This window comes from Lucilia sericata, unplaced genomic scaffold (assembly GCF_015586225.1).
Source record: "Lucilia sericata isolate MDLA Ls3-8-SP2 unplaced genomic scaffold, ASM1558622v1 Contig000335F_arrow, whole genome shotgun sequence".
NCBI classification, from domain to species: domain Eukaryota; kingdom Metazoa; phylum Arthropoda; class Insecta; order Diptera; family Calliphoridae; genus Lucilia; species Lucilia sericata.
The window spans coordinates 344,166-360,000 of record NW_023994355.1 but is presented as its reverse complement, the minus strand read 5'-3'; the positions used below and the strand labels follow the sequence as shown (position 1 = coordinate 360,000).

At 31.4% G+C, this 15,835-nt stretch overlaps 1 protein-coding gene across 3 annotated transcripts in view; it reads right to left on the bottom strand.

Moving 5' to 3' along the window:
- LOC119603767 (muscarinic acetylcholine receptor gar-2) overlaps positions 1-15,835 on the bottom strand; it is a 74,452-nt gene that overhangs the window by 28,765 nt on the left and 29,852 nt on the right. For all 3 annotated transcript variants that reach the window (XM_037955934.1, XM_037955935.1, XM_037955936.1), the window contains exon 2: positions 3,092-3,150. The gene's annotated coding sequence lies outside the window, so the exon portion shown is untranslated. The remainder of the gene's footprint in view (positions 1-3,091; positions 3,151-15,835) is intronic.

Below are 15,835 nucleotides of genomic sequence, written 5' to 3'. Positions count from 1 at the left end.
AACAAAATAGACATACATATCTGAAATACGTTAAGATTCATTATGACGCATGTTTTAAACTACTGAGTTCAAAAAAACCTGAATTTTAGATTATGTCAGTCTTATAGTAAATAAACGATATAAATAATATGCTCTCAAATATCAAATATATTTTCCCAATATTCACCTAAACTAGTTACACCAACATTGTGCTTAGACAACTAACAATGCACTCATTTTAAATTGCCTCAAATTAACTTTTATTTTTTGCCCTAACCCCTCCTTTCTTCTACTACGTGTTTTGTTTTAAGTTTGAAAATTTTATCATCCTTGTGTTAAAATGACAAAATTAATTTCAATTCCAATTTCAAAAATAATTAGTATTGATTTTAGTTTTAGATCAAATTATTTTATTTAGCAGCAACAGAACATGGCACAAAGAATGAAAATATGCCGCTTGCAACCAAACAGCCGCACTGAAATCAACGTAAACCGGAGCTAACGCAACAACTTAATAAACGATGTTTATCATTAAATAATCCATGGATTATAAACGTACTACATACTCTCATGCTTCAAACACTATTGCTGTTGAGCTCTTGGGTACCTTGTCGAAGCCTATAATTTTCTTTCTTGGAATATTGGTTGCAGAAGAGTAGTATTTATAATTTCGTTAGTGTTGTTGTTGTTGTTTTGCTACATCATAATTTTGCATTGCTATAAGAAGAAATAAATATTATTAAAATTACTCGTACACATTTTCATACAAAACAGCATCTCATTACAACAGTTGAGCTTGAAAAAGGCACGGCAAAAAAAAAAACAAAAATAAAAAAAACTTTATCAACAGTAACTTTATCATAATTTTTTGTTGTTTTTTTTTTGTTACATGTAAAATAGTAGAATGAATGAGAGAAAAATAAAATTACAGCTTCTTTATGGCAACAACGCGGCATGTTTTTGCAATTGGTTAGAGATATTTGAAGGAATGAAATCGTATGAATTGTTTTTGTCATTGTCTAGTCATAGTCTAGTCATAGTCTAGTCATAGTCTAGTCATAGTCTAGTCATAGTCTAGTCATAGTCTAGTCATAGTCTAGTCATAGTCTAGTCATAGTCTAGTCATAGTCTAGTCATAGTCTAGTCATAGTCTAGTCATAGTCTAGTCATAGTCTAGTCATAGTCTAGTCTAGTCATAGTCCTAGTCATAGTCTAGTCATAGTCTAGTCATAGTCTAGTCAAGTAATAGTCTAGTCATAGTCTAGTCATAGTCTAGTCATAGTCTAGTCATAGTCTAGTCATAGTCTAGTCATAGTCTAGTCATAGTCTAGTCATAGTCTAGTCATAGTCTAGTCATAGTCTAGTCATAGTCTAGTCATAGTCTAGTCATAGTCTAGTCATAGTCTAGTCATAGTCTAGTCATAGTCTAGTCATAGTCTAGTCATAGTCTAGTCATAGTCTAGTCATAGTCTAGTCATAGTTCTAGTCATAGTCTAGTCATAGTCTAGTCATAGTCTAGTCATAGTCTAGTATAGTCTAGTCATAGTCTAGTCATAGTCTAGTCATAGTCTAGTCCTAGTCTAGTCATAGTCTAGTTCATAGTCTAGTCATAGTCTAGTCATAGTCTAGTCATAGTCTAGTCATAGTCTAGTCATAGTCTAGTCATAGTCTAGTCAATAGTAGTCTAGTCATAGTCTAGTCATAGTCTAGTCATAGTCTAGTCATAGTCTAGTCTAGTAGTCTAGTCATAGTCTAATCATAGTATAAAATCATTCAACGCATTTGGGTAACTGCCTCTAACCTAGCTTTTAGGGAGATGGATATATTTTCCACCCTTCATACAGTATTTTTACATTTTGTGGAATTGTTCAACACGGCTACAGCAAAAAAATAATATAAAATTAAAAAAACCAACATGAACCAAGTTATAAAGATGAAAAAGCAAAAAAGCACATAAATGAGATAACAGTAAAAACTGGATGAAAATTATTTTAATGGTAAGGCATGTGGTAGTGTTATACAACAAGAACAACAATAACACCAGTTACAAAAACAAAAAGAAAATATTAAAAGGAACTATAGAAAAAGTGAGACTAAGGAAGGCTGCATAGAGTTATCCGTAGAGCCAATGAACCTGGGGTTTCCTCACTCCCATTCAACTTGATATTAAACTAACGGTATCTAACTTATATAAAAGCAAAATGAGGTAGAGCTGTGTGTGAATGAGTGACAAAATTTTTTCTGTCAGTTTCATAAATAGTATGTAGATGTATGTATTTTGACAACAAAACTTTAACAGCAGCACAAACAGTCTTCCAAACATCCTTGATTCAATGACAAACAACGCAAAAGAAAAAAAAAAAACAAATACACAACTCTAACGCGCTTTATGATTTTAGTGAAAATTATGAAACAACCAACGAAACGACTATTTTGTATGAATAAAACACACAAAATAAAAATCCAATAAAAACTGAAATAATCTTGAAAATTATTAAAGTTAACAAGTCAAAGAATGCAGAGATTGTGTGGAGGGATTGTAGTGATTTTTATATTATTTCTTAGTTCTTTTTATTTGTTGTTGGGGATTTAATTTTTTTAATTAAAATTCAACTTTAGTCATCACCGCCACTAAAATGTTATTATATTAATAATGTCCTGCAGATTGTTGCAATATTTACGTTTTTTTCTTTTTGTAAATTTTTGGGAGAGTTTCTATGACAGCCAATATACAAATAAATTCTTCAGCTTAATAGCTTTTATCCTTGTGTTCGCGTGTGTGTGTGTTAGTAAGTCAATTTTTCGTATATGTGAAAAAAACGAATTTTCATAAAAATTTTTAATAACCAAATGCTCTATATTTTTCATTTTTATTGAGGTAAATGGATTATTGCAGAAACTAACGCTAATACTTATTAGGGGTATTCTGGTGTGGGAGCCATAAAGATTGTTATGTTATTTTTTTGCAGAGATTTCAGTTAGGACAATTATTTAATAATGTTTATTAAAAGGAACGAAATTTATGCAGGATTAATATTAAAATTAGTTCAAGTTCAAAATGTTAGAATAAAAAAAAGTAAATATTTAAGCATAAAAATAGAAATTTTCTTACCGAAGTGCGGGATAAACACATGCCATTTATTCATCATTCCATTGTGTTATTTGGGATGTCTGAAATTACAAGAATTGTAGAAGATTTTCAATACGTTATTTAAAAAAATTTTAGTTATCAAGTCATAGTCAAGTCATAGTCAAGTCATAGTCAAGTCATAGTCAAGTCATAGTCAAGTCATAGTCAATTCATAGTCAAGTCATAGTCAAGTCATAGTCAAGTCATAGTCAAGTCATAGTCAAGTCATAGTCAAGTCATAGTCAAGTCATAGTCAAGTCATAGTCAAGTCATAGTCAAGTCATAGTCAAGTCATAGTCAAGTCATAGTCAAGTCATAGTCAAGTCATAGTCATAGTCAAGTCATAGTCAAGTCATAGTCAAGTCATAGTCAAGTCATAGTCAAGTCATAGTCAGTCTATAGTCTAGTCTATAGTCTAGTCTATAGTCTAGTCTATAGTCTAGTCTATAGTCTAGTCTATAGTCTAGTCTATAGTCTAGTCTATAGTCTAGTCTATAGTCTAGTCTATAGTCTAGTCTATAGTCTAGTCTATAGTCTAGTCTATAGTCTAGTCTATAGTCTAGTCTATAGTCTAGTCTATAGTCTAGTCTATAGTCTAGTATAGTCTAGTCTATAGTCTAGTCTATAGTCTAGTCTATAGTCTAGTCTATAGTCTAGTCTATAGTCTAGTCTATAGTCTAGTCTATAGTCTAGTCTATAGTCTAGTCTATAGTCTAGTCTATAGTCTAGTCTATAGTCTAGTCTATAGTCTAGTCTATAGTCTAGTCTATAGTCTAGTCTATAGTCTAGTCTATAGTCTAGTCTATAGTCTAGTCTATAGTCTAGTCTAGTAGTCTAGTCTATAGTCTAGTCTATAGTCTAGTCTATAGTCTAGTCTATAGTCTAGTCTAGTCTAGTCTCTAGTCTATAGTCTAGTCTATAGTCTAGTCTATAGTCTAGTCTATAGTCTAGTCTATAGTCTAGTCTATAGTCTAGTCTATAGTCTAGTCTATAGTCTAGTCTATAGTCTAGTCTATAGTCTAGTCTATAGTCTAGTCTATAGTCTAGTCTATAGTCTAGTCTATAGTCTAGTCTATAGTCTAGTCTATAGTCTAGTCATAGTCTAGTCTATAGTCTAGTCTATAGTCTAGTCTATAGTCTAGTCTATAGTCTAGTCTATAGTCTAGTCTATAGTCTAGTCTATAGTCTAGTCTATAGTCCTAGTCTATAGTCTAGTCTATAGTCTAGTCTATAGTCTAGTCCTATAGTCCTAGTCTATAGTCTAGTCTATAGTCTAGTCTATAGTCTAGTCTATAGTCCTAGTCTATAGTCTAGTCTAGAGTCTAGTCCTATAGTCTAGTCTATAGTCTAGTCTATAGTCTAGTCTATAGTCTAGTCTATAGTCTAGTCTATAGTCTAGTCTATAGTCTAGTCTATAGTCTAGTCCGATAGTCTAGTCTATAGTCTAGTCTATAGTCTAGTCTATAGTCTAGTCTAGTCTATAGGCTAGTCTCTAGTCTAGTCTATAGTCTAGTCTATAGTCTATAGTCTATAGTCTAGTCTATTAGTCAAGTCTAGTCTATAATCTAGTCTATAATCTAGTCTATATCTAGTCATAGTCTAGTCTAGTCTAGTCTATAGTCTAGTCTATAGTCTAGTCTATAGTCTAGTCTATAGTCTAGTCTAGTCTAGCTTAGTCTAGTTTAGTCTAGTCTAGTCTAGTCTAGTCTAGTCTAGTTCTAGTCTAGTCTAGTCTAGTCTAGTTCTAGTCTAGTCTATAGTCTAGATTCTAGTCTAGCGGAAAATTAGTTTAGTACTTTAAAATATTAAAAAGTACTTTTTTTGTTTAAAAGTTATAACTATTTCAAAATTAATATTTTCTATTCCTGCTCTGTCGCATGATTTTCGAGATACGAAATTTTTTTTAAAATATTTACTATTAAAACCTATTTTTCTTACATGTTTCGCTTATCAAATGAAAACCTTCAATGTTAATTTCCTTAAGCAATAAAAAACCAAAATTGTCTAATCTAAAACACCTTCATCAGTGCTGCGCGAATGTTGCTATATGTGATTACTGTTCTTTTTTTTCATTTTCTCAAATACATATTATTTCTCTATTTATTGATGTGCTTCGCCGTTCTATGGTTAAATCATTGATGACGTTAATATTGGATTTCGTGTAAAAAGTTTATAGGAGTGTTCAAGGTACAATTCATTGTCAGTATTTTTTAAAATCGTAGCAAAATGAATGAAAAAATAGAAGCGATAGAGATATAGAAGGATACAATCATCGTTATATATGGGTTGGAGCTGGGTGTTGGGTTCGTTAGCTTGTTTTGCTAGCACACATTAAAGTAGTTAATAATAAAGGTGGCAGAAGGAGAATTTGGTGGCAGGTCAAGCAGTTAACTACCTTTGTATATGTGTATGGGAAGGTTTTGTAGATATAGATAGATATAGAGTGTGTAAAATATGCACATAACAACTGTAACTACCGACCATTGGTTGTATGTATTTTTAAAATGACCTCGAAATCGATTGCAAACACTAAGAATTTTTACAAAAACAAAATGTGGAAATTCAGTAAAAAACACATTGAGTCAATGAGTGAATAGGCGAATGAACGTACGATAGAATGAATGAATGACTGGATGGACGGATGGTGTGTTCAAGCGTTTGTTACAATTCCCTACGGCAACTGATAATTTTAAACCAATTTGAACGTATAAGTAAAAAACAGACAACATGTGTGTTTTGTGCGAATGTAAGAAACTTAAAGGATATAAATCAATTAGAAACTTTTACATTTATTTAGAATATTTCTCGAGGCTTAGTTTTTTCATGTTGTCATTCCTTTAAATATATTTTTTGTTGTGATTTTTTGTTTAAAATTTAAATACACAAACCTCTACCATTTACTGGCCATCGGAGAGGACCCTTTGTGGCGATTTAGCAGTGTTAACACTAAGTTTTTGTTGCCAACTAGTATTTATGTTTTAATCTTTTTCTTACTTTTCACTATTTTGTTTTTATACGTTAAAACTTTATTGGCTAAAGTGGCTTTTTAGGACAAGAAAAATATTTAGTTAAAAAATGTTTAACAAAAACTATTTTATTAATGTCAACGCGAAGTTTTATTTGTACTTAAGTGCATTAAAAGAGGTATATTTGTTTATTATAAAGAAACATTTCTAAAGACTTTAAAATATAGAAAATTTAAAATGTTTTCTTTAAATATTTGATTTACTATTGTAAGTATGCAGTCCTTGAATGTTTTGTTTTACATCTAAAAAACTGATAAAATGATTACCACTACTTGATTTGTTAATGATTTGTAAAGGTGTGTTGTGATGGTCATTAGTCTGTTTAAGATATTGATTTGCATATTGTGAAAATAGTATGGTCATAGTCTAGGTATAGTGTACTCATAGTCTAGTCAAAGTCTAGTCAAAGTCTAGTCATAGTCTAGTCATAATCTAGTCATAGTCTAGACATAGTCTAGTCATAGTAGAGTCATAGTCTAGTCATAGTCTAGTCATAGTCTAGTCATAGTCTAGTCATAGTCTAGTCATAGTCTAGTCATAGTCTAGTCATAGTCTAGTCATAGTCTAGTCATAGTCTAGTCATAGTCTAGTCATAGTCTAGTCATAGTCTAGTCATAGTCTAGTCATAGTCTAGTCATAGTCTAGTCATAGTCTAGTCATAGTCTAGTCATAGTCTAGTCATAGTCTAGTCATAGTCTAGTCATAGTCTAGTCATAGTCTAGTCAGTCTAGTCATAGTCTAGTCATAGTCTAGTCATAGTCTAGTCATAGTCTAGTCATAGTCTAGTCATAGTCTAGTCATAGTCTAGTCATAGTCTAGTCATAGTCTAGTCATAGTCTAGTCATAGTCTAGTCATGTCTAGTCTAGTCTAGTCATAGTCTAGTCATAGTCTAGTCATAGTCTAGTCATAGTCTAGTCATAGTCTAGTCATAGTTAGTCATAGTCTAGTCATAGTCTAGTCATAGTCTAGTCATAGTCTAGTCATAGTCTAGTCATAGTCTAGTCATAGTCTAGTCATAGTCTAGTCATAGTCTAGTCATAGTCTAGTCATAGTCTAGTCATAGTCTAGTCATAGTCTAGTCATAGTCTAGTCATAGTCTAGTCATAGTCTAGTCATAGTCTAGTCATAGTCTAGTCATAGTCTAGCATAGTCTAGTCATAGTCTAGTCATAGTCTAGTCATAGTCTAGTCATAGTCTAGTCATAGTCTAGTCATAGTCTAGTCATAGTCTAGTCATAGTCTAGTCATAGTCTAGTCATATAGTCTAGTCATAGTCTAGTCTAGTCTAGTCATAGTCTAGTCATAGTCTAGTCATAGTCTAGTCATAGTCTAGTCATAGTCTAGTCATAGTCTAGTCATAGTCTAGTCATAGTCTAGTCATAGTCTAGTCATAGTCTAGTCATAGTCTAGTCATAGTCTAGTCATAGTCTAGTCATAGTCTAGTCTAGTATAGTCTAGTCATAGTCTAGTCATAGTCTAGTCATAGTCTAGTCATAGTCTAGTCATAGTCTAGTCATAGTCTAGTCATAGTCTAGTCTAGTCTAGTCATAGTCTAGTCATAGTCTAGTCATAGTCTAGTCTAGTAGTATAGTCTAGTCATAGTCTAGTCATAGTCTAGTCATAGTCAGTCATAATCAATTTTTTTGTCATTTGTAATGTAGTATCTAATATATTTTTTTTATATAAATGCTGTATTTTCTTAACAATTTTTCAATTAATTAAAACTAATTTTATATTGCCCTCGTATTCTCCTGAACATCCATCTGCATGCTCAAGCCATTATCTCAACTTATTACCTTCACTCATGTTTTTGTAATGTCCTTATTTTACATTAAGCTTTTCTAACATTCAGAGTTCTCTTTTAATCCTTTCTACACTACAATGTTTTCTTATGAATCACTCATCGTGCTAAAGATTCTAATATTTATGTATGTGTGTCTTGAGGGTGTGACTGTTTAAGGATTCAGGTGCATACTGATATATAGAAAGTTTATGAGTTTATGTGTTTGTATATGTAGCTGGGTGTCATAATCCTATTGGCGAATACATTCATCTGACACTTAACTTTAGCTAATCAACAACATCATCATCAACAACATTATAATTCCTCTTAATTATTTTATAAATATAAATGAACATTCAACATTAAGATCTACAGCTATTTATTATAGTGATATATGGTTGTAGGAGTTTTATATTATTTTTGTCCGGATTGTGTGGAATGTGAGGTACAAAATGTGTTAGTTGGAAAAGTGGTCTTTGAAAATTGCTCAAAATTTTGAAAGTACCATAATTTTCTGAAATTTGCATATACAGTTTACCTAAATTTTATTCACACACTGAGTATATGAATATTTAAAAGGAATGTTAATTCAACAACAATTTTCATCTTAAACATACATATATACATACATTGTTGAACAAATTCTGTAGAATTTATAAATTCATAGAAGTATTAGAAGAGTACTCTGTTTTATTCTTTCCTCTAACGTTACCATACATCTTTTATATTCATAATTTATTTTTATTTAAACACACTCGTAGTTATATAAAATTAAATATGTTTGTACGAGTGTGTGTTGTGTTAAGTCCTGCACTTCTTTATTTTTAAATATGCTACTAGCTATAGAATAGACATAGACTAGACTATGACTAGACTATAGATAGACTATAGACTAGACTAGACTAGACTATATAGACTAGACTATAGACTAGATATAGACTAGACTATAGACTAGACATAGACTAGACTATAGACTAGACTATAGACTAGACTATATACTAGACTATAGACTAGACTATAGACTATAGACTAGACTATAGACTAGACTATAGACTAGACTATAGACTAGACTATAGACTAGACTATAGACAGACTATAGACTAGACTATAGACTAGACTATAGACTAGACTATAGATAGACTATAGACTAGACTATAGACTAGGCTATAGACTAGACTATAGACTAGACTATAGACTAGACTATAGACTAGACTATAGACTAGACTATAGACTAGACTATAGACTAGACTATAGACTAGACTATAGACTAGACTATAGACTAGACTATAGACTAGACTATAGACTAGACTATAGACTAGACTATAGACTAACTCTAGACTAGATAGACTAGACTATAGACATACTAGACTAGACTATAGACTAGACTATAGACTAGACTATAGACTATAGACTAGACTATAGACTAGACTAGACTAGACTATAGACTAGACTATAGACTAGACTATAGATAGACTATAGATAGACTATAGACTAGACTATAGACTAGACTATAGACTAGACTATAGACTAGACTATAGACTAGACTATAGACTATAGACAGACTATAGACTAGACTATAGACTAGACTATAGACTAGACTATAGACTAGACTATAGACTAGACTATAGACTAGACTTCTAGCTAGATAGACTATAGACTATAGACTAGACTATAGACTAGACATAGACTAGACTATAGACTAGACTATAGACTAGACTATAGACTAGACTATAGACTAGACTATAGACTAGACTATAGACTAGACTATAGACTAGACTATAGACTAGACTATAGACTAACTATAGACTAGACTATAGACTAGACTATAGACTAGACTATAGACTAGACTATAGACTAGACTATAGACTAGACTATAGACTAGACTATAGACTAGACTATAGACTAGACTATAGACTAGACTATAGACTAGACTATAGACTAGACTATAGACTAGACTATAGACTAGACTATAGACTAGACTATAGACTAGACTATAGACTAGACTATTAGACTAGACTATAGACTAGACTATAGACTAGACTTAGACTAGACTATAGACTAGACTAGAGACTAGACTATAGACTAGACTATAGACTAGGACTATAGACTAGACTATAGACTAGACTATAGACTAGACGATAGGACTAGACTATAGGACTAGACTATAGACTAGACTATAGACTAGACTATAGACTAGACTATAGACTAGACTATAGACTAGACTATAGACTAGACTAGACTATAGATACTATAGACTAGACTATAGACTAGGACTATAGACTAGACTATAGACTAGACTATAGGTACTAGGACTATAGACTCGACTATAGACTAGACTTATAGACTAGACTATAGGACTAGACTATACTAGACTAGACATAGATAGACTAGACTAGGACTATAGACTAGAACTATAGGACTAGACTATAGACAGACTATACGACTAGGACTATAGACTAGACTATAGACTAGACTATTAGACTAGACTATAGACTAGACTATAGACTAGACTATAGACTAGACTATAGACTAGACTATAAGACTAAGACTATAGGACTAGACTATAGACTAGATCTAGATAGGACGATAGATAATATAGACTAGACTATAGACTAGACTATAGACTAGACTATAGGACTAGGACTATTAGACTAGACCTATTAGACTAGGACTATAGACTAGCCTATAGACTAGACTTATAGACTTAGACCTATAGACTTAGACTATAGACTAGAGACTTCTAGACTAGACTATAGACTAGACTATAGACTAGACTATAGACTAGGACTATAGACTTAGGATCTTATTAGAATAGACTATAGACTAGTACTTATAGGACTAGACTATAGACTAGAACTATAGACTAGAACTATAGATAGACTATAGACTAGACATTAGACTAGACTATAGACTAGACTATAGACTAGACTATAGACTAGACTATAGACTAGACTATAGACTAGACTATAGACTAGACTATAGACTAGACTATAGACTAGACTATAGACTAGACTATAGACTAGACTATAGACTAGACTATAGACTAGACTATAGACTAGACTATAGACTAGACTATAGACTAGACTATAGACTAGACTATAGACTAGACTATAGACTAGACTATGACTAGACTATAGACTAGACTATAGACTAGACTATAGACTAGACTATAGACTAGACTATAGACTAGACTATAGACTAGACTATAGACTAGACTATAGACTAGACTATAGACTAGACTATAGACTAGACTATAGACTAGACTATAGACTAGACTATAGACTAGACTATAGACTAGACTATAGACTAGACTATAGACTAGACTATAGACTAGACTATAGACTGGACTATAGACTAGACTATAGACTAGACTATAGACTGGACTATAGACTAAACTATAGACTAGACTATAGACTAGACTATAGACTAGACTAGAAATTGTCACCTTTAAAACTGCAGGTTTTATTCCTGCATGTATTCGTATATAATATATTTGACAATGTCTGCGGATGATGTGTGGCTTTGCAACTTGGTTTAACTTTGTGATATTAAACAAGGAAATCCTTTTTTGTCTAGATACTCTTCTCTATTTTGTTTATGAACATTTGAATCCAAGGGTTTGGTTGTGTATAGTTTTATATGTATATGGAACTTTTGTGTCTCTGTTTCTAATAAAAAGGACAGAGAAAAATCATACTAAAATTTAGATTCAGTTAAACAGTTTACAAAAGCAGAAGAATCCAAAATTATTTTAAAAATAGATAATAATTTGAGAAAAACTTTCAATTGTTGGTGTAATCCTTTAAGGATTTTAGACTTATAAAATGCATAGCTAGATCGTTTTTTAGTTGTACAAAAGTCCAGGGTACATAAACTTCCGGAACTGCGATATCTTACAAAAGAAATAACAGAATAATTAAAAATTTAATTTAATTGTTCTCCTTCCTTAGTCTATTTCATGGTAGTAGCGTATCGTTTGCTCCTCTTGTATCATTTACAGTGGAGTTTCTCCAACCAAAACAACAAAAAAGGCAAATACAACATAAATTGTACTCGTACGTATGAATGCATGAATTTATTTAATGCCGCTACACAATAAGATTCAATTGAAAACTAAACAAAAAATGGGGGGATAAAAAAGAGTTGCCACAAGATAAGTAAATCATTTGACATAAAAGTGAACTCGAAACAAATGAACAACAATAAACAAATAAAACAACAAAATTGAAAAAGAAAAAGTATGTACAATTTATAGTATTTTGTTCTTTTGTTATATAGCGTATGCAAAGAGATAGATTGTTATAGACGACCCATATATTAAATGGTCTATTGTTATATTAAACGATTGGGGGCGATAGAAAATTTATAGGAGAGACTTTTAACTAACTAATTTAATGTATGCAAAGATCAAAATTAATGATCAAAAATAATTACTTGAAGATAAATACAGAATAGTAATTCTGGTTCATCTCTTTCTAAAATATAGTTCTCAAGGCATTTTATTTTCAAATTACTTTAGAAAATTCATTCGCTTTGGAATCTTGTCTATTAATGGGTTAATTTTCAATTAGAATTAACAATTGTTAATACACATATAATTACCTCCGTATTCATATATGCCTAATAGATTCATTTATGGTTTATTATAGTAATGTTGTATGGAAAAAGTGCTCAACAAATCTCAAATAGTCGATTAGTATCTTTATGAATACGAAGGTAAATATTTATTTAATTTATATACAAAATATAATGTATAATGTGATATATATCTATTTGTCATTTCTTAATTGAAATGAATATGTCTTTATTAAATTAATATTATTTCATACTCAGTTAATTATAATTAATCATTAAATGACAAATAAATCTATTATGTTCCCCTAATTGTGGGCAATTTAAAGTTTTATTACATTGGAAAATAAAGATTTAAAAACAAGTGGGTTCGATACTTTAGCGGGTGACTGAGCCATCGATAAACGATAGATAGAAAACAAGAAAAATATTATTATGAAGGGGAGAGAGAAGGGTATAAGATCTCCCTTTCGTTTAATCTTTTGCTACCACAATCATCGTCTGATGATGCAAAAGAAAACCTAGAAAGGAAAATTAATGAGCTATAGGAATTCTCCTCGGTATATAAGACAAGTCAATATTCACATGTGGTCAACTAGTCACAGTATACTATCCCATATACAAGTCGATAGACTAGTCCATAATTAAGTCAATAGACTAAAACATACAATAATCATTCGAATAGACCATAGGCTAGTCAATAGACTAGTTCATAGGCTACTCCGTAGACTAGTCCATTATAATAAACATAGCAATAAACTACTCCATGAGCTAGTCAATAGACAAGTTAATAGAATAGTCCATAAGCTAGTCTATTAAACTAGTCCATAGCTTAGTCAATAGTCAAGTACATAGACTAGTTCATAGTCTAGTCAAAAGATTAGTTCATAGGCTAGTCCACAGGCTATTCTATAGTCCGTAGTCAGAAGGCTAGTCTACAAGCTAGTCAGTAGGCTAGTCAGAAGGCTAGTCCACAAGGCTAGTCAATAGACTAGTCCGTAGGATAGTCAATATAATGGTTCATAGGACAGCCTATAATAGCTATTCGAAAGAGTAGCATCTAGACTAGTCAATAGACTTGACCATAAGCTAGTCAATAACAAGTGAATGGGCTTGTTAGTAGACTAGTCCAAAAGATAGGCAATAGACTAGTCCATAGGCTACTCAATAAACCTAGACCATACGCTATTCTAAAGACTAGTCCACATGCTAGTCAATAGACTAGTCCATAGGCTAGACAATAGACAATTCCATAGTAAATATACTAGACCATAGGATATTCAGTAGATTAGTCCGTTGGCTAGAGAGTAGACCAGTCCAAAGCTTTATCCATAGGTTGGTCAATAAGCTAGTCTAAAGCCTAGTTAATAGACTAGTCCAAAGTTAAGTCAATAGGCTAGTCGGTAGACCCCTCCATAGCCTAGTCAATAGGTTGTAATCAGAGTAGTCCACAGACCAGTCAATAGACTAGTCCATAGTGTAGTCTATAGACTAGACCATAGGGTAGGCAATAGAATTGTCCATCAGATAGTCTATAAACTAGTCTATAGGCTAGTCAATTGACTAGTCCAAAGGATAGACAATAGACATGTCCATAGTAAATATACTAGACCATAGGGTATTCAATAGACTATTCCATAGGCTAGTCAGTAGACCAGTTCATAGACTAGTCAGTAGACCAGTCCATAGGCTGGGCAATAGGCTAGTCTATAGCCTAGTCAATAGTCTAGTCCATATTCTAGTCAATAGGCTAGTCAGTAGACCCGTCCATAGGCTACTCAATAGGCTTGTAATCAGACTAGTCCATAGGCCAGTCATTAGACTAGTCCATAGCGTAGTCTATAGACTAGACCATAGGGTAGTCAATAGACTAGTCCATAAGATAGTTCATAGGCTAGTCCATAGGTTAGTCAATAGATTAGTTCATAGCCTGTTCAATAAAGTAAATGGACTAGTCAATAGACTACTAGTCCTTAGACCAAAAAATTTTCAAAAAGATTAGAAAATTGACTAATCTCTAAGAAAAGGCAAAATATACAACTATTGCACTCAAATTCATTACAGGATTGCAAAGCTGACTGCTTTTAAAAGTATTGTGAACATAAACATCAAATAAACCCACAAGTTATCCGGTGGTTACATTAAATTCATGTCTCCAAACTTTATGAATTTGACATCAAAATTACTATTTAAAAGCAACTATTTTAGATGCTTTACTTCCTTAAATTTAATAGTTTTAAGAATTTTAATTAATTATAGATTTAAAACAAACCTTTTTACAACATGTACTAGTGCAAATAGTAATAAAAAACATTATTTATACAGATACTAATTTTATATAACGGTACTGTTAGAAGACAAGATTAGATGTTTATGATCTACTCTTTTACTGGCTATAAAGTTATCTTTCGTGTAATTGTATTAGTCACATAGTAGAAATACATAAATATGTAAATACATATGCATATGTACATACATACATACAAATACATTTTAATACATATGTATGTAAGTACGTATGTACACAGAGAAAACAGTTTCGTTGTGATAACCGAATTTGTTGCCAATCGAATTTGGTCGGTTACGACAACTATCTTTATAATCGATTGCAATAGCCGAATGTTTCAATGCTTCATACCGAATAATTTTAATAGAATAACCGAAAATATTGGTTAATACAACTGCAAATTGTATTTTATAATTCGGTTGTAATAATCGAGTCATTCGGTAATTAAAAAATTATATATATTTTTGTTTATTTAACTTTATTTTAGCGAATACAGAAACATACAAATTTATTTAACATTTAAAAATATTTTTTTTTTTTTTTTTCGAAGGAATATCTCAATTTGCTCCAGCTGCAACGTCGTTCTGAAATATTGAGATTTTTCTAGAAAACAACATACATATAAATACATACACCAGTTCTTGTTTAATGGACAAAATACTTACTTTTAGGAATGATCACCAACTCTTTTGCAAACTTCATCTTGAAACTCGCTGAAAGAAAAAATAATTAGATTTGTGTGTTTCTTCAATAAGTAACAAACTTACCATTGTTTACACATGTTTCAAATTTATCCATTCCTTTGGATATATTTATGACAAATCAGTGGATATATTGTTTTCCTGGTTAATTTTAATGCAAATGTTCTTGGTTTTTATAATAAATGAGATATTTTTTTGTATATAGAAATTTATTTAGTTTTATTTTTTTGTAATTTGAAATTTATTTATATAAATATATAAACGTCAGAGGAAAACTACCGTTTTATCAGTTCTGAACACCGAATTTTTAGAAATTAACCGAATTTATTTATTACAGCGACCAATATTTGGTGCTAA